Source organism: Aegilops tauschii, chromosome 6 (assembly GCF_002575655.3).
Source record: "Aegilops tauschii subsp. strangulata cultivar AL8/78 chromosome 6, Aet v6.0, whole genome shotgun sequence".
NCBI classification, from domain to species: domain Eukaryota; kingdom Viridiplantae; phylum Streptophyta; class Magnoliopsida; order Poales; family Poaceae; genus Aegilops; species Aegilops tauschii.
The window spans coordinates 56,736,942-56,749,908 of NC_053040.3; positions in this window are offsets into that span (position 1 = coordinate 56,736,942).

A 12,967-nucleotide genomic window follows, 5' to 3' on the forward strand; every position below is an offset into this window, starting at 1 on the left:
TTATCTGTGGTGACAATGGGATATCACATGATCTACTTGATGTATGTTTTGGTGATCAACTTGCGGGTTTCATAACATTGTGAACTTATGCATAGGGGTTGGCACACGTTTTCGTCTTGACTCTCGGCACTCTTTGAAGTTCTTTGTGTTGGTTGAATAGATGAATCTGAGATTGTGTGATGCATATCGTATAATCATACCCACGGATACTTGAGGTGACATTCGAGTATCTAGGTCACATTAGGGTTTTGGTTGATTTGTGTCTTGAGGTGTTATTCTAGTATGAATTCTATGATAGATCGAACGGAAAGAATAGCTTCATGTTATTTTACTACGGACTCTTGAATAGATTGATCAGAAAGGATAACTTTGAGGTGGTTTCGTACCCTACAATAATCTCTTCGTTTGCTCTCATCTATTAGTGACTTTGGAGTGACTCTTTGTTGCATGTTGAGGGATTGTTATATGATCCAATTATGTTATTATTGTTGAGAGAACTTGCACTAGTGAAAGTATGAACCCTAGGCCTTGTTTCCTAGCATTGCAATACTGTTTGTGCTTACTTTTATCATTAGTTACCTTGCTGTTTTATATTTTCAGATTACAAAAATCTATATCTACCATCCATATTGCACTTGTATCACCATCTCTTCGCCGTACTAGTGCACCTATACAATTTACCATTGTATTGGGTGTGTTGGGGAGACAAGAGACTCTTTGTTATTTGGTTGCAAGGTTGTTTGAGAGAGACCATCTTCAACCTACACCTCCCACGGATTGATAAACCTTAGGTCATCCACTTGGGGGAAATTTGCTACTATCCTACAAACCTCTGCACTTGGAGGCCCAACAACGTCTACAAGAAGAAGGTTGTGTAGTAGACATCAAGAAGTTTCTGGCGCCGTTGCCGGGGAGGTTAGTGCTTGAAGGTATATCTTTAGATCTTGCAATCGAATCTTTTAGTTTCTTGTTTTATCACTAGTTTAGTCTATAAAAGAAAACTACAAAAAAATGGAATTGAGGGTGCCTCATATGCTTCATCTTTTTAATATCTTTCGTGAAAATGATGGAAAGGAAAATTGTGCTCAAGTACTAGAAGAAGAATTACATAGAATGCTTGGCATAAAATATGTGAATGATCCCACTATTTTGGAGGGTGTTGAATCTTATTGTGACAATTATGAAAGTGGATTTTGAGAGGTCATGACCTTATTTAGTGATGAATCCACTATTTCGGAAGAGGTTCCAATTGATTATGAGAATAAAGTTGCTATCTATGATGATTATTGTGATGACATGTATGCCATAAAGAATAATGATAACCATGAAACTTTTCATCATGATTTTAGTTTTCAATTGGATTATGCCTCACATGATAATTATTTTGTTGAGTTTGATCCCACTATTATTCATGAGAAGAATTTTGCTTATGTGGAGAGTAATAAAATTTCTATGCTTGTAGATCATGAAAAGAATGCTTTATGTGATAGTTATATTGTTGAATTCATTCATGATGCTACTGAAAATTATTATGAGAGAGGATCATATGCTTCTACATATTGCAATAATATCAAGTTTCCTCTCTATGTGTTGAAAATCTTGAAGATTTGCTTGTTTTGTCTTCCTATGCTAGTTGATTATTGCTCCCATAAGTTGTTTGCTCACAAAATCCCTATGCATAGGAACTAGGTTAGACTTAAATGTGCTAGTCATATTCTTCATGATGCTCTCTTTATGTTTCAATTCTTATCTTTTATGTGAGCATCATTGAAATCATCATGCCTAGCTAGGGGCGTTAAACGTTAGCGCTTGTTGGGAGGCAACCCAATTTTATTTTTGTTCATTGCTTTTTGCTCCTGTTTAGTAATAATTAATCTATCTAGCCTCTGTTTAGATGTGGTTTTATGTTTTAATTAGTGTTTGTGCCAAGTAGAACCTTTGGGAAGAATTGGGTGAAGTCTTTGCGATCTTGATGTAAAAAACAGAAACTTTAGCGCTCACGAGACTAGCTGCAATTTCTTACTGGAGAGTGCTTTTAGGTTGATTCTTTTTGAAGATGATTAATAGACAAATTCCTCAGGTCTACCAATTTATTTCAGAATTTTTGTAGTTCCAGAAGTATTCGTTTGATACAGATTACTACAGACTGTTTTGTTTTTGACAGATTCTGTTTTTCGTGTGTTGTTTGCTTATTTTGATGAATCTATGAGTAGTATCGGAGGGTATGAACCATAGAGAAGTTGGAATACAGTAGATATTACACCAATATAAATAATTAATGAGTTCACAACAGTACCTAAGTGGTGGTTTTATTTTCTTATACTAACGGAGCTTACGAGTTTTCTGTTGAGTTTTGTGTTGTGAAGTTTTCAAGTTTTGGGTAAAGATTCGACGGACTATGAAATAAGGAGTGGCAAGAGCCTAAGCTTGGGGATGCCCAAGGCACCCCAAGGTAATATTCAAGGACAACCAAGATCCTAAGCTTGGGGATGCCCCGGAAGGCATCCCCTCTTTCGTCTTCGTTCATCGGTAACTTTACTTGGAGCTATATTTTTATTCACCACATGATATGTGTTTTGCTTGGAGCATCATTTTATCTTACTTTGTTTTGCTTGCTGTTTGAATAATATCCCAAGATCTGAAATTCTTAAATATTAGAGAGTTTTCACATAGTTACATAATTATTCAACTAGTCATTGATCTTCACTTATATCTTTCGGAGTAGTTTGCCGTTTGCTCTAGTGCTTCACTTATATCTTTTAGAGCATGGCGGTAGTTTTATTTTGAAGAAATAGATGAACTCGCATGCTTCACTTATATTATTTTGCGAGTCTTAAACAGCATGGTAATTTTCTTTGGTTATGAATTTAGTCCTAATATGATGGTCATCCAAGAGGGATATAATAAAAACTTTCATGTAAAGTGCATTGAATACTATGAGAAGTTTGATTCCTTATGATTGTTTTGAGATATGAAGATGGTGATATTAGAGTCATGCTAGTGGAGTAGTTGTGAATTTGAGAGATACTTGTGTTAAAGTTTGTGATTCCCGTAGCATGCACGTATGGTGAACAGTTATGTGATGAAGTCGGAGCATGATTTATTTATTGATTGTCCTCCTTATGAGTGGCGGTCGGGGATGAGCGATGGTATTTTCCTACCAATCTATCCCCCTAGGAGCATGCGCGTAGTACTTCGTTTCAATAACTACTAGATTTTTGCAATAAGTATGTGAGTTCTTTATAACTAATGTTGAGTCCATGGACTATACGCACTCTCACCCTTCCACCATTGCTAGCCTCTCTTATGCCGTGCAACTTTCGCCGGTACCATACACCCACCATTACCTTCCTCAAAACAGCCACCATACCTACCTATTATGGCATTTCCATAGCCATTCCGAGATATATTGCCATGCAACTTTCCACCGTTCTGTTTATTATGACACGCTCCATCATTGTCATATTGCTTTGCATGATCAAGTAGTTGACATCGTATTTGTGGCAAAGCCACCGTTCATAATTCTTTCATACATGTCACTCTTGATTCATTGCACATCCCGATACACCGCCGGAGGCATTCACATAGAGTGATATTTTGTTCTAAGTATCAAGTTGTAATTCTTGAGTTGTAAGTAAATAAAAGTGTGATGATCTTCATTATTAGAGCATTGTCCCATGTGAGGAAAGGATGATGGAGACTATGATTCCCCTACAAGTCGGGATGAGACTCCAGACGAAATAAAAAAGAGGCCCAAGCCCAGATAAAAAAAGAGACCAAAAAAAAGAGAAGGCCCAAAAAAATAAAAAATAAAAAAATGAGAGAAAAAGAGAGAAGGGGCAATGTTACTATCCTTTTACCACACTTGTGCTTCAAAGTAGCACCATGATCTTCATGATAGAGAGTCTCCTATGTTGACACTTTCATATACTAGTGGGAATCTTTCATTATATAACTTGGCTTGTATATTCCAATGATGGGCTTCCTCAAAATGCCCTAGGTCTTCGTGAGCAAGCGAGTTGGGTGCACACCCACTTAGTTTCTTTTGTTGAGCTTTCATACACTTGTAGCTCTAGTGCATCCGTTGCATGGCAATCCCTACTCACTCACATTGATATCTATTGATGGGCATGTCCACAGTCCGTTGATACGCCTAGTTGATGTGAGACTATCTTCTCCTTTTTTGTCTTCTCCACAACCACCATTCTATTCCACCTATAGTGCTATGTACATGGCTCATGCTCATGTATTGCGTGAAAGTTGAAAAAGTTTGAGAACATCAAAACTATGAAACAATTGCTTGGCTTGTCATCGAGGTTGTGCATGATTTAAGTATATTGTGTGATGAAGATAGAGCATAGCCAGACCATATGATTTTGTAGGAATAGCTTGCTTTGGCCATGTTATTTTGAGAAGACGTGACTGCTTTGTTAGTATGCTTGAAGTATTATTGTTTTCAAGTCAATATTAAACTTTTGTTTTGAATCTTATGGATGTGAATATTCTTGCCACAATAAAGAAGATTACATTGATAAATATGTTAGGTAGCATTCCACATCAAAAATTCTGTTATCATTTACCTACTCGAGGACGAGCAGGAATTAAGCTTGGGGATGCTGATACGTCTCCAACGTATCCATAATTTTTGATTGTTCCATGCTATTATATTATCCATCTAGGATGTTTTATATGCATTTATATGCTATTTTTATATGATTTTTGGGACTAACCTATTAACCTAGAGCCTAGTGCCAGTTTCTGTTTTTTCCTTGTTTTTGAGTATCGCAGAAAAGGAAAACCAAACGGAGTCCAATTGACCTAAAATTCAACGGAGATTGTTTTTGGACCAGAAGAAGCCCATGGAGCATCGGAGATGGGCCAGAAGAGTACCGAGGCCACCACGAGGGTGGGGGCGCGCCCTACCCCCCTGGGCGTGCCCCCTACCTCGTGGCCGCCCCGGGGGCCCCCTGCCTTGCTCCCGACGCCAACACCTCTTATATATACAGAAACCCCCAGAACATAACCTAGATCGGGAGTTCCGCTGCCGCAAGCCTCTGTAGCCACCAAAAACCAATCGGGACCCTGTTCCGGCACCCTGCCGGAGGGGGGATCCCTCACCGGTGGCCATCTTCATCATCCCGGCGCTCTCCATGACGAGGAGGGAGTAGTTCACCCTCGGGGCTGAGGGTATGTACCAGTAGCTATGTGTTTGATCTCTCTCTCTCTCTCTCTCGTGTTCTTGAGGTGTTACAATCTTGATGTATCGCGAGCTTTGCTATTATAGTTGGATCTTATGATGTTTCTCCCCCTCTACTCTCTTGTAATGGATTGAGTTTTCCCTTTGTAGTTATCTTATCGGATTGAGTCTTTAAGGATTTGAGAACACTTGATGTATGTCTTGCATGTGCTTATCTGTGGTGACAATGGGATATCACGTGATCTACTTGATGTATGTTTTGGTGATCAACTTGCGGGTTTCATAACATTGTGGACTTATGCATAGGGGTTGGCACACGTTTTTGTCTTGACTCTCCGGTAGAAACTTTGGGGCACTCTTTGAAGTTCTTTGTGTTGGTTGAATAGATGAATCTGAGATTGTGTGATGCATATCGTATAATCATACCCACGGATACTTGAGGTGACATTCGAGTATCTAGGTCACATTAGGGTTTTGGTTGATTTGTGTCTTGAGGTGTTATTCTAGTATGAATTCTATGATAGATCGAACGGAAAGAATAGCTTCATGTTATTTTACTACGGACTCTTGAATAGATTGATCAGAAAGGATAACTTTGAGGTGGTTTCGTACCCTACAATAATCTCTTCGTTTGCTCTCATCTATTAGTGACTTTGGAGTGACTCTTTGTTGCATGTTGAGGGATTGTTATATGATCCAATTATGTTATTATTGTTGAGAGAACTTGCACTAGTGAAAGTATGAACCCTAGGCCTTGTTTCCTAGCATTGCAATACTGTTTGTGCTTACTTTTATCATTAGTTACCTTGCTGTTTTATATTTTCAGATTACAAAAATCTATATCTACCATCCATATTGCACTTGTATCACCATCTCTTCGCCGTACTAGTGCACCTATACAATTTACCATTGTATTGGGTGTGTTGGGGAGACAAGAGGCTCTTTGTTATTTGGTTGCAAGGTTGTTTGAGAGAGACCATCTTCAACCTACACCTCCCACGGATTGATAAACCTTAGGTCATCCACTTGGGGGAAATTTGCTACTATCCTACAAACCTCTGCACTTGGAGGCCCAACAACGTCTACAAGAAGAAGGTTGTGTAGTAGACATCAAGAAGTTTCTGGCGCCGTTGCCGGGGAGGTTAGTGCTTGAAGGTATATCTTTAGATCTTGCAATCGAATCTTTTAGTTTCTTGTTTTATCACTAGTTTAGTCTATAAAAGAAAACTACAAAAAAATGGAATTGAGGGTGCCTCATATGCTTCATCTTTTTAATATCTTTCGTGAAAATGATGGAAAGGAAAATTGTGCTCAAGTACTAGAAGAAGAATTACATAGAATGCTTGGCATAAAATATGTGAATGATCCCACTATTTTGGAGGGTGTTGAATCTTATTGTGACAATTATGAAAGTGGATTTTGAGAGGTCATGACCTTATTTAGTGATGAATCCACTATTTCGGAAGAGGTTCCAATTGATTATGAGAATAAAGTTGCTATCTATGATGATTATTGTGATGACATGTATGCCATAAAGAATAATGATAACCATGAAACTTTTCATCATGATTTTAGTTTTCAATTGGATTATGCCTCACATGATAATTATTTTGTTGAGTTTGATCCCACTATTATTCATGAGAAGAATTTTGCTTATGTGGAGAGTAATAAAATTTCTATGCTTGTAGATCATGAAAAGAATGCTTTATGTGATAGTTATATTGTTGAATTCATTCATGATGCTACTGAAAATTATTATGAGAGAGGATCATATGCTTCTACATATTGCAATAATATCAAGTTTCCTCTCTATGTGTTGAAAATCTTGAAGATTTGCTTGTTTTGTCTTCCTATGCTAGTTGATTATTGCTCCCATAAGTTGTTTGCTCACAAAATCCCTATGCATAGGAACTAGGTTAGACTTAAATGTGCTAGTCATATTCTTCATGATGCTCTCTTTATGTTTCAATTCTTATCTTTTATGTGAGCATCATTGAAATCATCATGCCTAGCTAGGGGCGTTAAACGTTAGCGCTTGTTGGGAGGCAACCCAATTTTATTTTTGTTCATTGCTTTTTGCTCCTGTTTAGTAATAATTAATCTATCTAGCCTCTGTTTAGATGTGGTTTTATGTTTTAATTAGTGTTTGTGCCAAGTAGAACCTTTGGGAAGAATTGGGTGAAGTCTTTGCGATCTTGATGTAAAAAACAGAAACTTTAGCGCTCACGAGACTAGCTGCAATTTCTTACTGGAGAGTGCTTTTAGGTTGATTCTTTTTGAAGATGATTAATAGACAAATTCCTCAGGTCTACCAATTTATTTCAGAATTTTTGTAGTTCCAGAAGTATTCGTTTGATACAGATTACTACAGACTGTTTTGTTTTTGACAGATTCTGTTTTTCGTGTGTTGTTTGCTTATTTTGATGAATCTATGAGTAGTATCGGAGGGTATGAACCATAGAGAAGTTGGAATACAGTAGATATTACACCAATATAAATAATTAATGAGTTCACAACAGTACCTAAGTGGTGGTTTTATTTTCTTATACTAACGGAGCTTACGAGTTTTCTGTTGAGTTTTGTGTTGTGAAGTTTTCAAGTTTTGGGTAAAGATTCGACGGACTATGAAATAAGGAGTGGCAAGAGCCTAAGCTTGGGGATGCCCAAGGCACCCCAAGGTAATATTCAAGGACAACCAAGATCCTAAGCTTGGGGATGCCCCGGAAGGCATCCCCTCTTTCGTCTTCGTTCATCGGTAACTTTACTTGGAGCTATATTTTTATTCACCACATGATATGTGTTTTGCTTGGAGCATCATTTTATCTTACTTTGTTTTGCTTGCTGTTTGAATAATATCCCAAGATCTGAAATTCTTAAATATTAGAGAGTCTTCACATAGTTACATAATTATTCAACTAGTCATTGATCTTCACTTATATCTTTCGGAGTAGTTTGCCGTTTGCTCTAGTGCTTCACTTATATCTTTTAGAGCATGGCGGTAGTTTTATTTTGAAGAAATAGATGAACTCGCATGCTTCACTTATATTATTTTGCGAGTCTTAAACAGCATGGTAATTTTCTTTGGTTATGAATTTAGTCCTAATATGATGGTCATCCAAGAGGGATATAATAAAAACTTTCATGTAAAGTGCATTGAATACTATGAGAAGTTTGATTCCTTATGATTGTTTTGAGATATGAAGATGGTGATATTAGAGTCATGCTAGTGGAGTAGTTGTGAATTTGAGAGATACTTGTGTTAAAGTTTGTGATTCCCGTAGCATGCACGTATGGTGAACAGTTATGTGATGAAGTCGGAGCATGATTTATTTATTGATTGTCCTCCTTATGAGTGGCGGTCGGGGATGAGCGATGGTATTTTCCTACCAATCTATCCCCCTAGGAGCATGCGCGTAGTACTTCGTTTCAATAACTACTAGATTTTTGCAATAAGTATGTGAGTTCTTTATAACTAATGTTGAGTCCATGGACTATACGCACTCTCACCCTTCCACCATTGCTAGCCTCTCTTATGCCGTGCAACTTTCGCCGGTACCATACACCCACCATTACCTTCCTCAAAACAGCCACCATACCTACCTATTATGGCATTTCCATAGCCATTCCGAGATATATTGCCATGCAACTTTCCACCGTTCTGTTTATTATGACACGCTCCATCATTGTCATATTGCTTTGCATGATCAAGTAGTTGACATCGTATTTGTGGCAAAGCCACCGTTCATAATTCTTTCATACATGTCACTCTTGATTCATTGCACATCCCGATACACCGCCGGAGGCATTCACATAGAGTGATATTTTGTTCTAAGTATCAAGTTGTAATTCTTGAGTTGTAAGTAAATAAAAGTGTGATGATCTTCATTATTAGAGCATTGTCCCATGTGAGGAAAGGATGATGGAGACTATGATTCCCCTACAAGTCGGGATGAGACTCCAGACGAAATAAAAAAGAGGCCCAAGCCCAGATAAAAAAAGAGACCAAAAAAAAGAGAAGGCCCAAAAAAATAAAAAATAAAAAAATGAGAGAAAAAGAGAGAAGGGGCAATGTTACTATCCTTTTACCACACTTGTGCTTCAAAGTAGCACCATGATCTTCATGATAGAGAGTCTCCTATGTTGACACTTTCATATACTAGTGGGAATCTTTCATTATATAACTTGGCTTGTATATTCCAATGATGGGCTTCCTCAAAATGCCCTAGGTCTTCGTGAGCAAGCGAGTTGGGTGCACACCCACTTAGTTTCTTTTGTTGAGCTTTCATACACTTGTAGCTCTAGTGCATCCGTTGCATGGCAATCCCTACTCACTCACATTGATATCTATTGATGGGCATGTCCACAGTCCGTTGATACGCCTAGTTGATGTGAGACTATCTTCTCCTTTTTTGTCTTCTCCACAACCACCATTCTATTCCACCTATAGTGCTATGTACATGGCTCATGCTCATGTATTGCGTGAAAGTTGAAAAAGTTTGAGAACATCAAAACTATGAAACAATTGCTTGGCTTGTCATCGAGGTTGTGCATGATTTAAGTATATTGTGTGATGAAGATAGAGCATAGCCAGACCATATGATTTTGTAGGAATAGCTTGCTTTGGCCATGTTATTTTGAGAAGACGTGACTGCTTTGTTAGTATGCTTGAAGTATTATTGTTTTCAAGTCAATATTAAACTTTTGTTTTGAATCTTATGGATCTGAATATTCTTGCCACAATAAAGAAGATTACATTGATAAATATGTTAGGTAGCATTCCACATCAAAAATTCTGTTATCATTTACCTACTCGAGGACGAGCAGGAATTAAGCTTGGGGATGCTGATACGTCTCCAACGTATCCATAATTTTTGATTGTTCCATGCTATTATATTATCCATCTAGGATGTTTTATATGCATTTATATGCTATTTTTATATGATTTTTGGGACTAACCTATTAACCTAGAGCCTAGTGCCAGTTTCTGTTTTTTCCTTGTTTTTGAGTATCGCAGAAAAGGAAAACCAAACGGAGTCCAATTGACCTAAAATTCAACGGAGATTGTTTTTGGACCAGAAGAAGCCCACGGAGCATCGGAGATGGGCCAGAAGAGTACCGAGGCCACCACGAGGGTGGGGGCGCGCCCTACCCCCCTGGGCGTGCCCCCTACCTCGTGGCCGCCCCGGGGGCCCCCTGCCTTGCTCCCGACGCCAACACCTCTTATATATACAGAAACCCCCAGAACATAACCTAGATCGGGAGTTCCGCTGCCGCAAGCCTCTGTAGCCACCAAAAACCAATCGGGACCCTGTTCCGGCACCCTGCCGGAGGGGGGATCCCTCACCGGTGGCCATCTTCATCATCCCGGCGCTCTCCATGACGAGGAGGGAGTAGTTCACCCTCGGGGCTGAGGGTATGTACCAGTAGCTATGTGTTTGATCTCTCTCTCTCTCTCTCGTGTTCTTGAGGTGTTACAATCTTGATGTATCGCCAGCTTTGCTATTATAGTTGGATCTTATGATGTTTCTCCCCCTCTACTCTCTTGTAATGGATTGAGTTTTCCCTTTGAAGTTATCTTATCGGATTGAGTCTTTAAGGATTTGAGAACACTTGATGTATGTCTTGCATGTGCTTATCTGTGGTGACAATGGGATATCACGTGATCTACTTGATGTATGTTTTGGTGATCAACTTGCGGGTTTCATAACATTGTGGACTTATGCATAGGGGTTGGCACACGTTTTTGTCTTGACTCTCCGGTAGAAACTTTGGGGCACTCTTTGAAGTTCTTTGTGTTGGTTGAATAGATGAATCTGAGATTGTGTGATGCATATCGTATAATCATACCCACGGATACTTGAGGTGACATTCGAGTATCTAGGTCACATTAGGGTTTTGGTTGATTTGTGTCTTGAGGTGTTATTCTAGTATGAATTCTATGATAGATCGAACGGAAAGAATAGCTTCATGTTATTTTACTACGGACTCTTGAATAGATTGATCAGAAAGGATAACTTTGAGGTGGTTTCGTACCCTACAATAATCTCTTCGTTTGCTCTCATCTATTAGTGACTTTGGAGTGACTCTTTGTTGCATGTTGAGGGATTGTTATATGATCCAATTATGTTATTATTGTTGAGAGAACTTGCACTAGTGAAAGTATGAACCCTAGGCCTTGTTTCCTAGCATTGCAATACTGTTTGTGCTTACTTTTATCATTAGTTACCTTGCTGTTTTATATTTTCAGATTACAAAAATCTATATCTACCATCCATATTGCACTTGTATCACCATCTCTTCGCCGTACTAGTGCACCTATACAATTTACCATTGTATTGGGTGTGTTGGGGAGACAAGAGACTCTTTGTTATTTGGTTGCAAGGTTGTTTGAGAGAGACCATCTTCAACCTACACCTCCCACGGATTGATAAACCTTAGGTCATCCACTTGGGGGAAATTTGCTACTATCCTACAAACCTCTGCACTTGGAGGCCCAACAACGTCTACAAGAAGAAGGTTGTGTAGTAGACATCAAGAAGTTTCTGGCGCCGTTGCCGGGGAGGTTAGTGCTTGAAGGTATATCTTTAGATCTTGCAATCGAATCTTTTAGTTTCTTGTTTTATCACTAGTTTAGTCTATAAAAGAAAACTACAAAAAAATGGAATTGAGGGTGCCTCATATGCTTCATCTTTTTAATATCTTTCGTGAAAATGATGGAAAGGAAAATTGTGCTCAAGTACTAGAAGAAGAATTACATAGAATGCTTGGCATAAAATATGTGAATGATCCCACTATTTTGGAGGGTGTTGAATCTTATTGTGACAATTATGAAAGTGGATTTTGAGAGGTCATGACCTTATTTAGTGATGAATCCACTATTTCGGAAGAGGTTCCAATTGATTATGAGAATAAAGTTGCTATCTATGATGATTATTGTGATGACATGTATGCCATAAAGAATAATGATAACCATGAAACTTTTCATCATGATTTTAGTTTTCAATTGGATTATGCCTCACATGATAATTATTTTGTTGAGTTTGATCCCACTATTATTCATGAGAAGAATTTTGCTTATGTGGAGAGTAATAAAATTTCTATGCTTGTAGATCATGAAAAGAATGCTTTATGTGATAGTTATATTGTTGAATTCATTCATGATGCTACTGAAAATTATTATGAGAGAGGATCATATGCTTCTACATATTGCAATAATATCAAGTTTCCTCTCTATGTGTTGAAAATCTTGAAGATTTGCTTGTTTTGTCTTCCTATGCTAGTTGATTATTGCTCCCATAAGTTGTTTGCTCACAAAATCCCTATGCATAGGAACTAGGTTAGACTTAAATGTGCTAGTCATATTCTTCATGATGCTCTCTTTATGTTTCAATTCTTATCTTTTATGTGAGCATCATTGAAATCATCATGCCTAGCTAGGGGCGTTAAACGTTAGCGCTTGTTGGGAGGCAACCCAATTTTATTTTTGTTCATTGCTTTTTGCTCCTGTTTAGTAATAATTAATCTATCTAGCCTCTGTTTAGATGTGGTTTTATGTTTTAATTAGTGTTTGTGCCAAGTAGAACCTTTGGGAAGAATTGGGTGAAGTCTTTGCGATCTTGATGTAAAAAACAGAAACTTTAGCGCTCACGAGACTAGCTGCAATTTCTTACTGGAGAGTGCTTTTAGGTTGATTCTTTTTGAAGATGATTAATAGACAAATTCCTCAGGTCTACCAATTTATTTCAGAATTTTTGTAGTTCCAGAAGTATT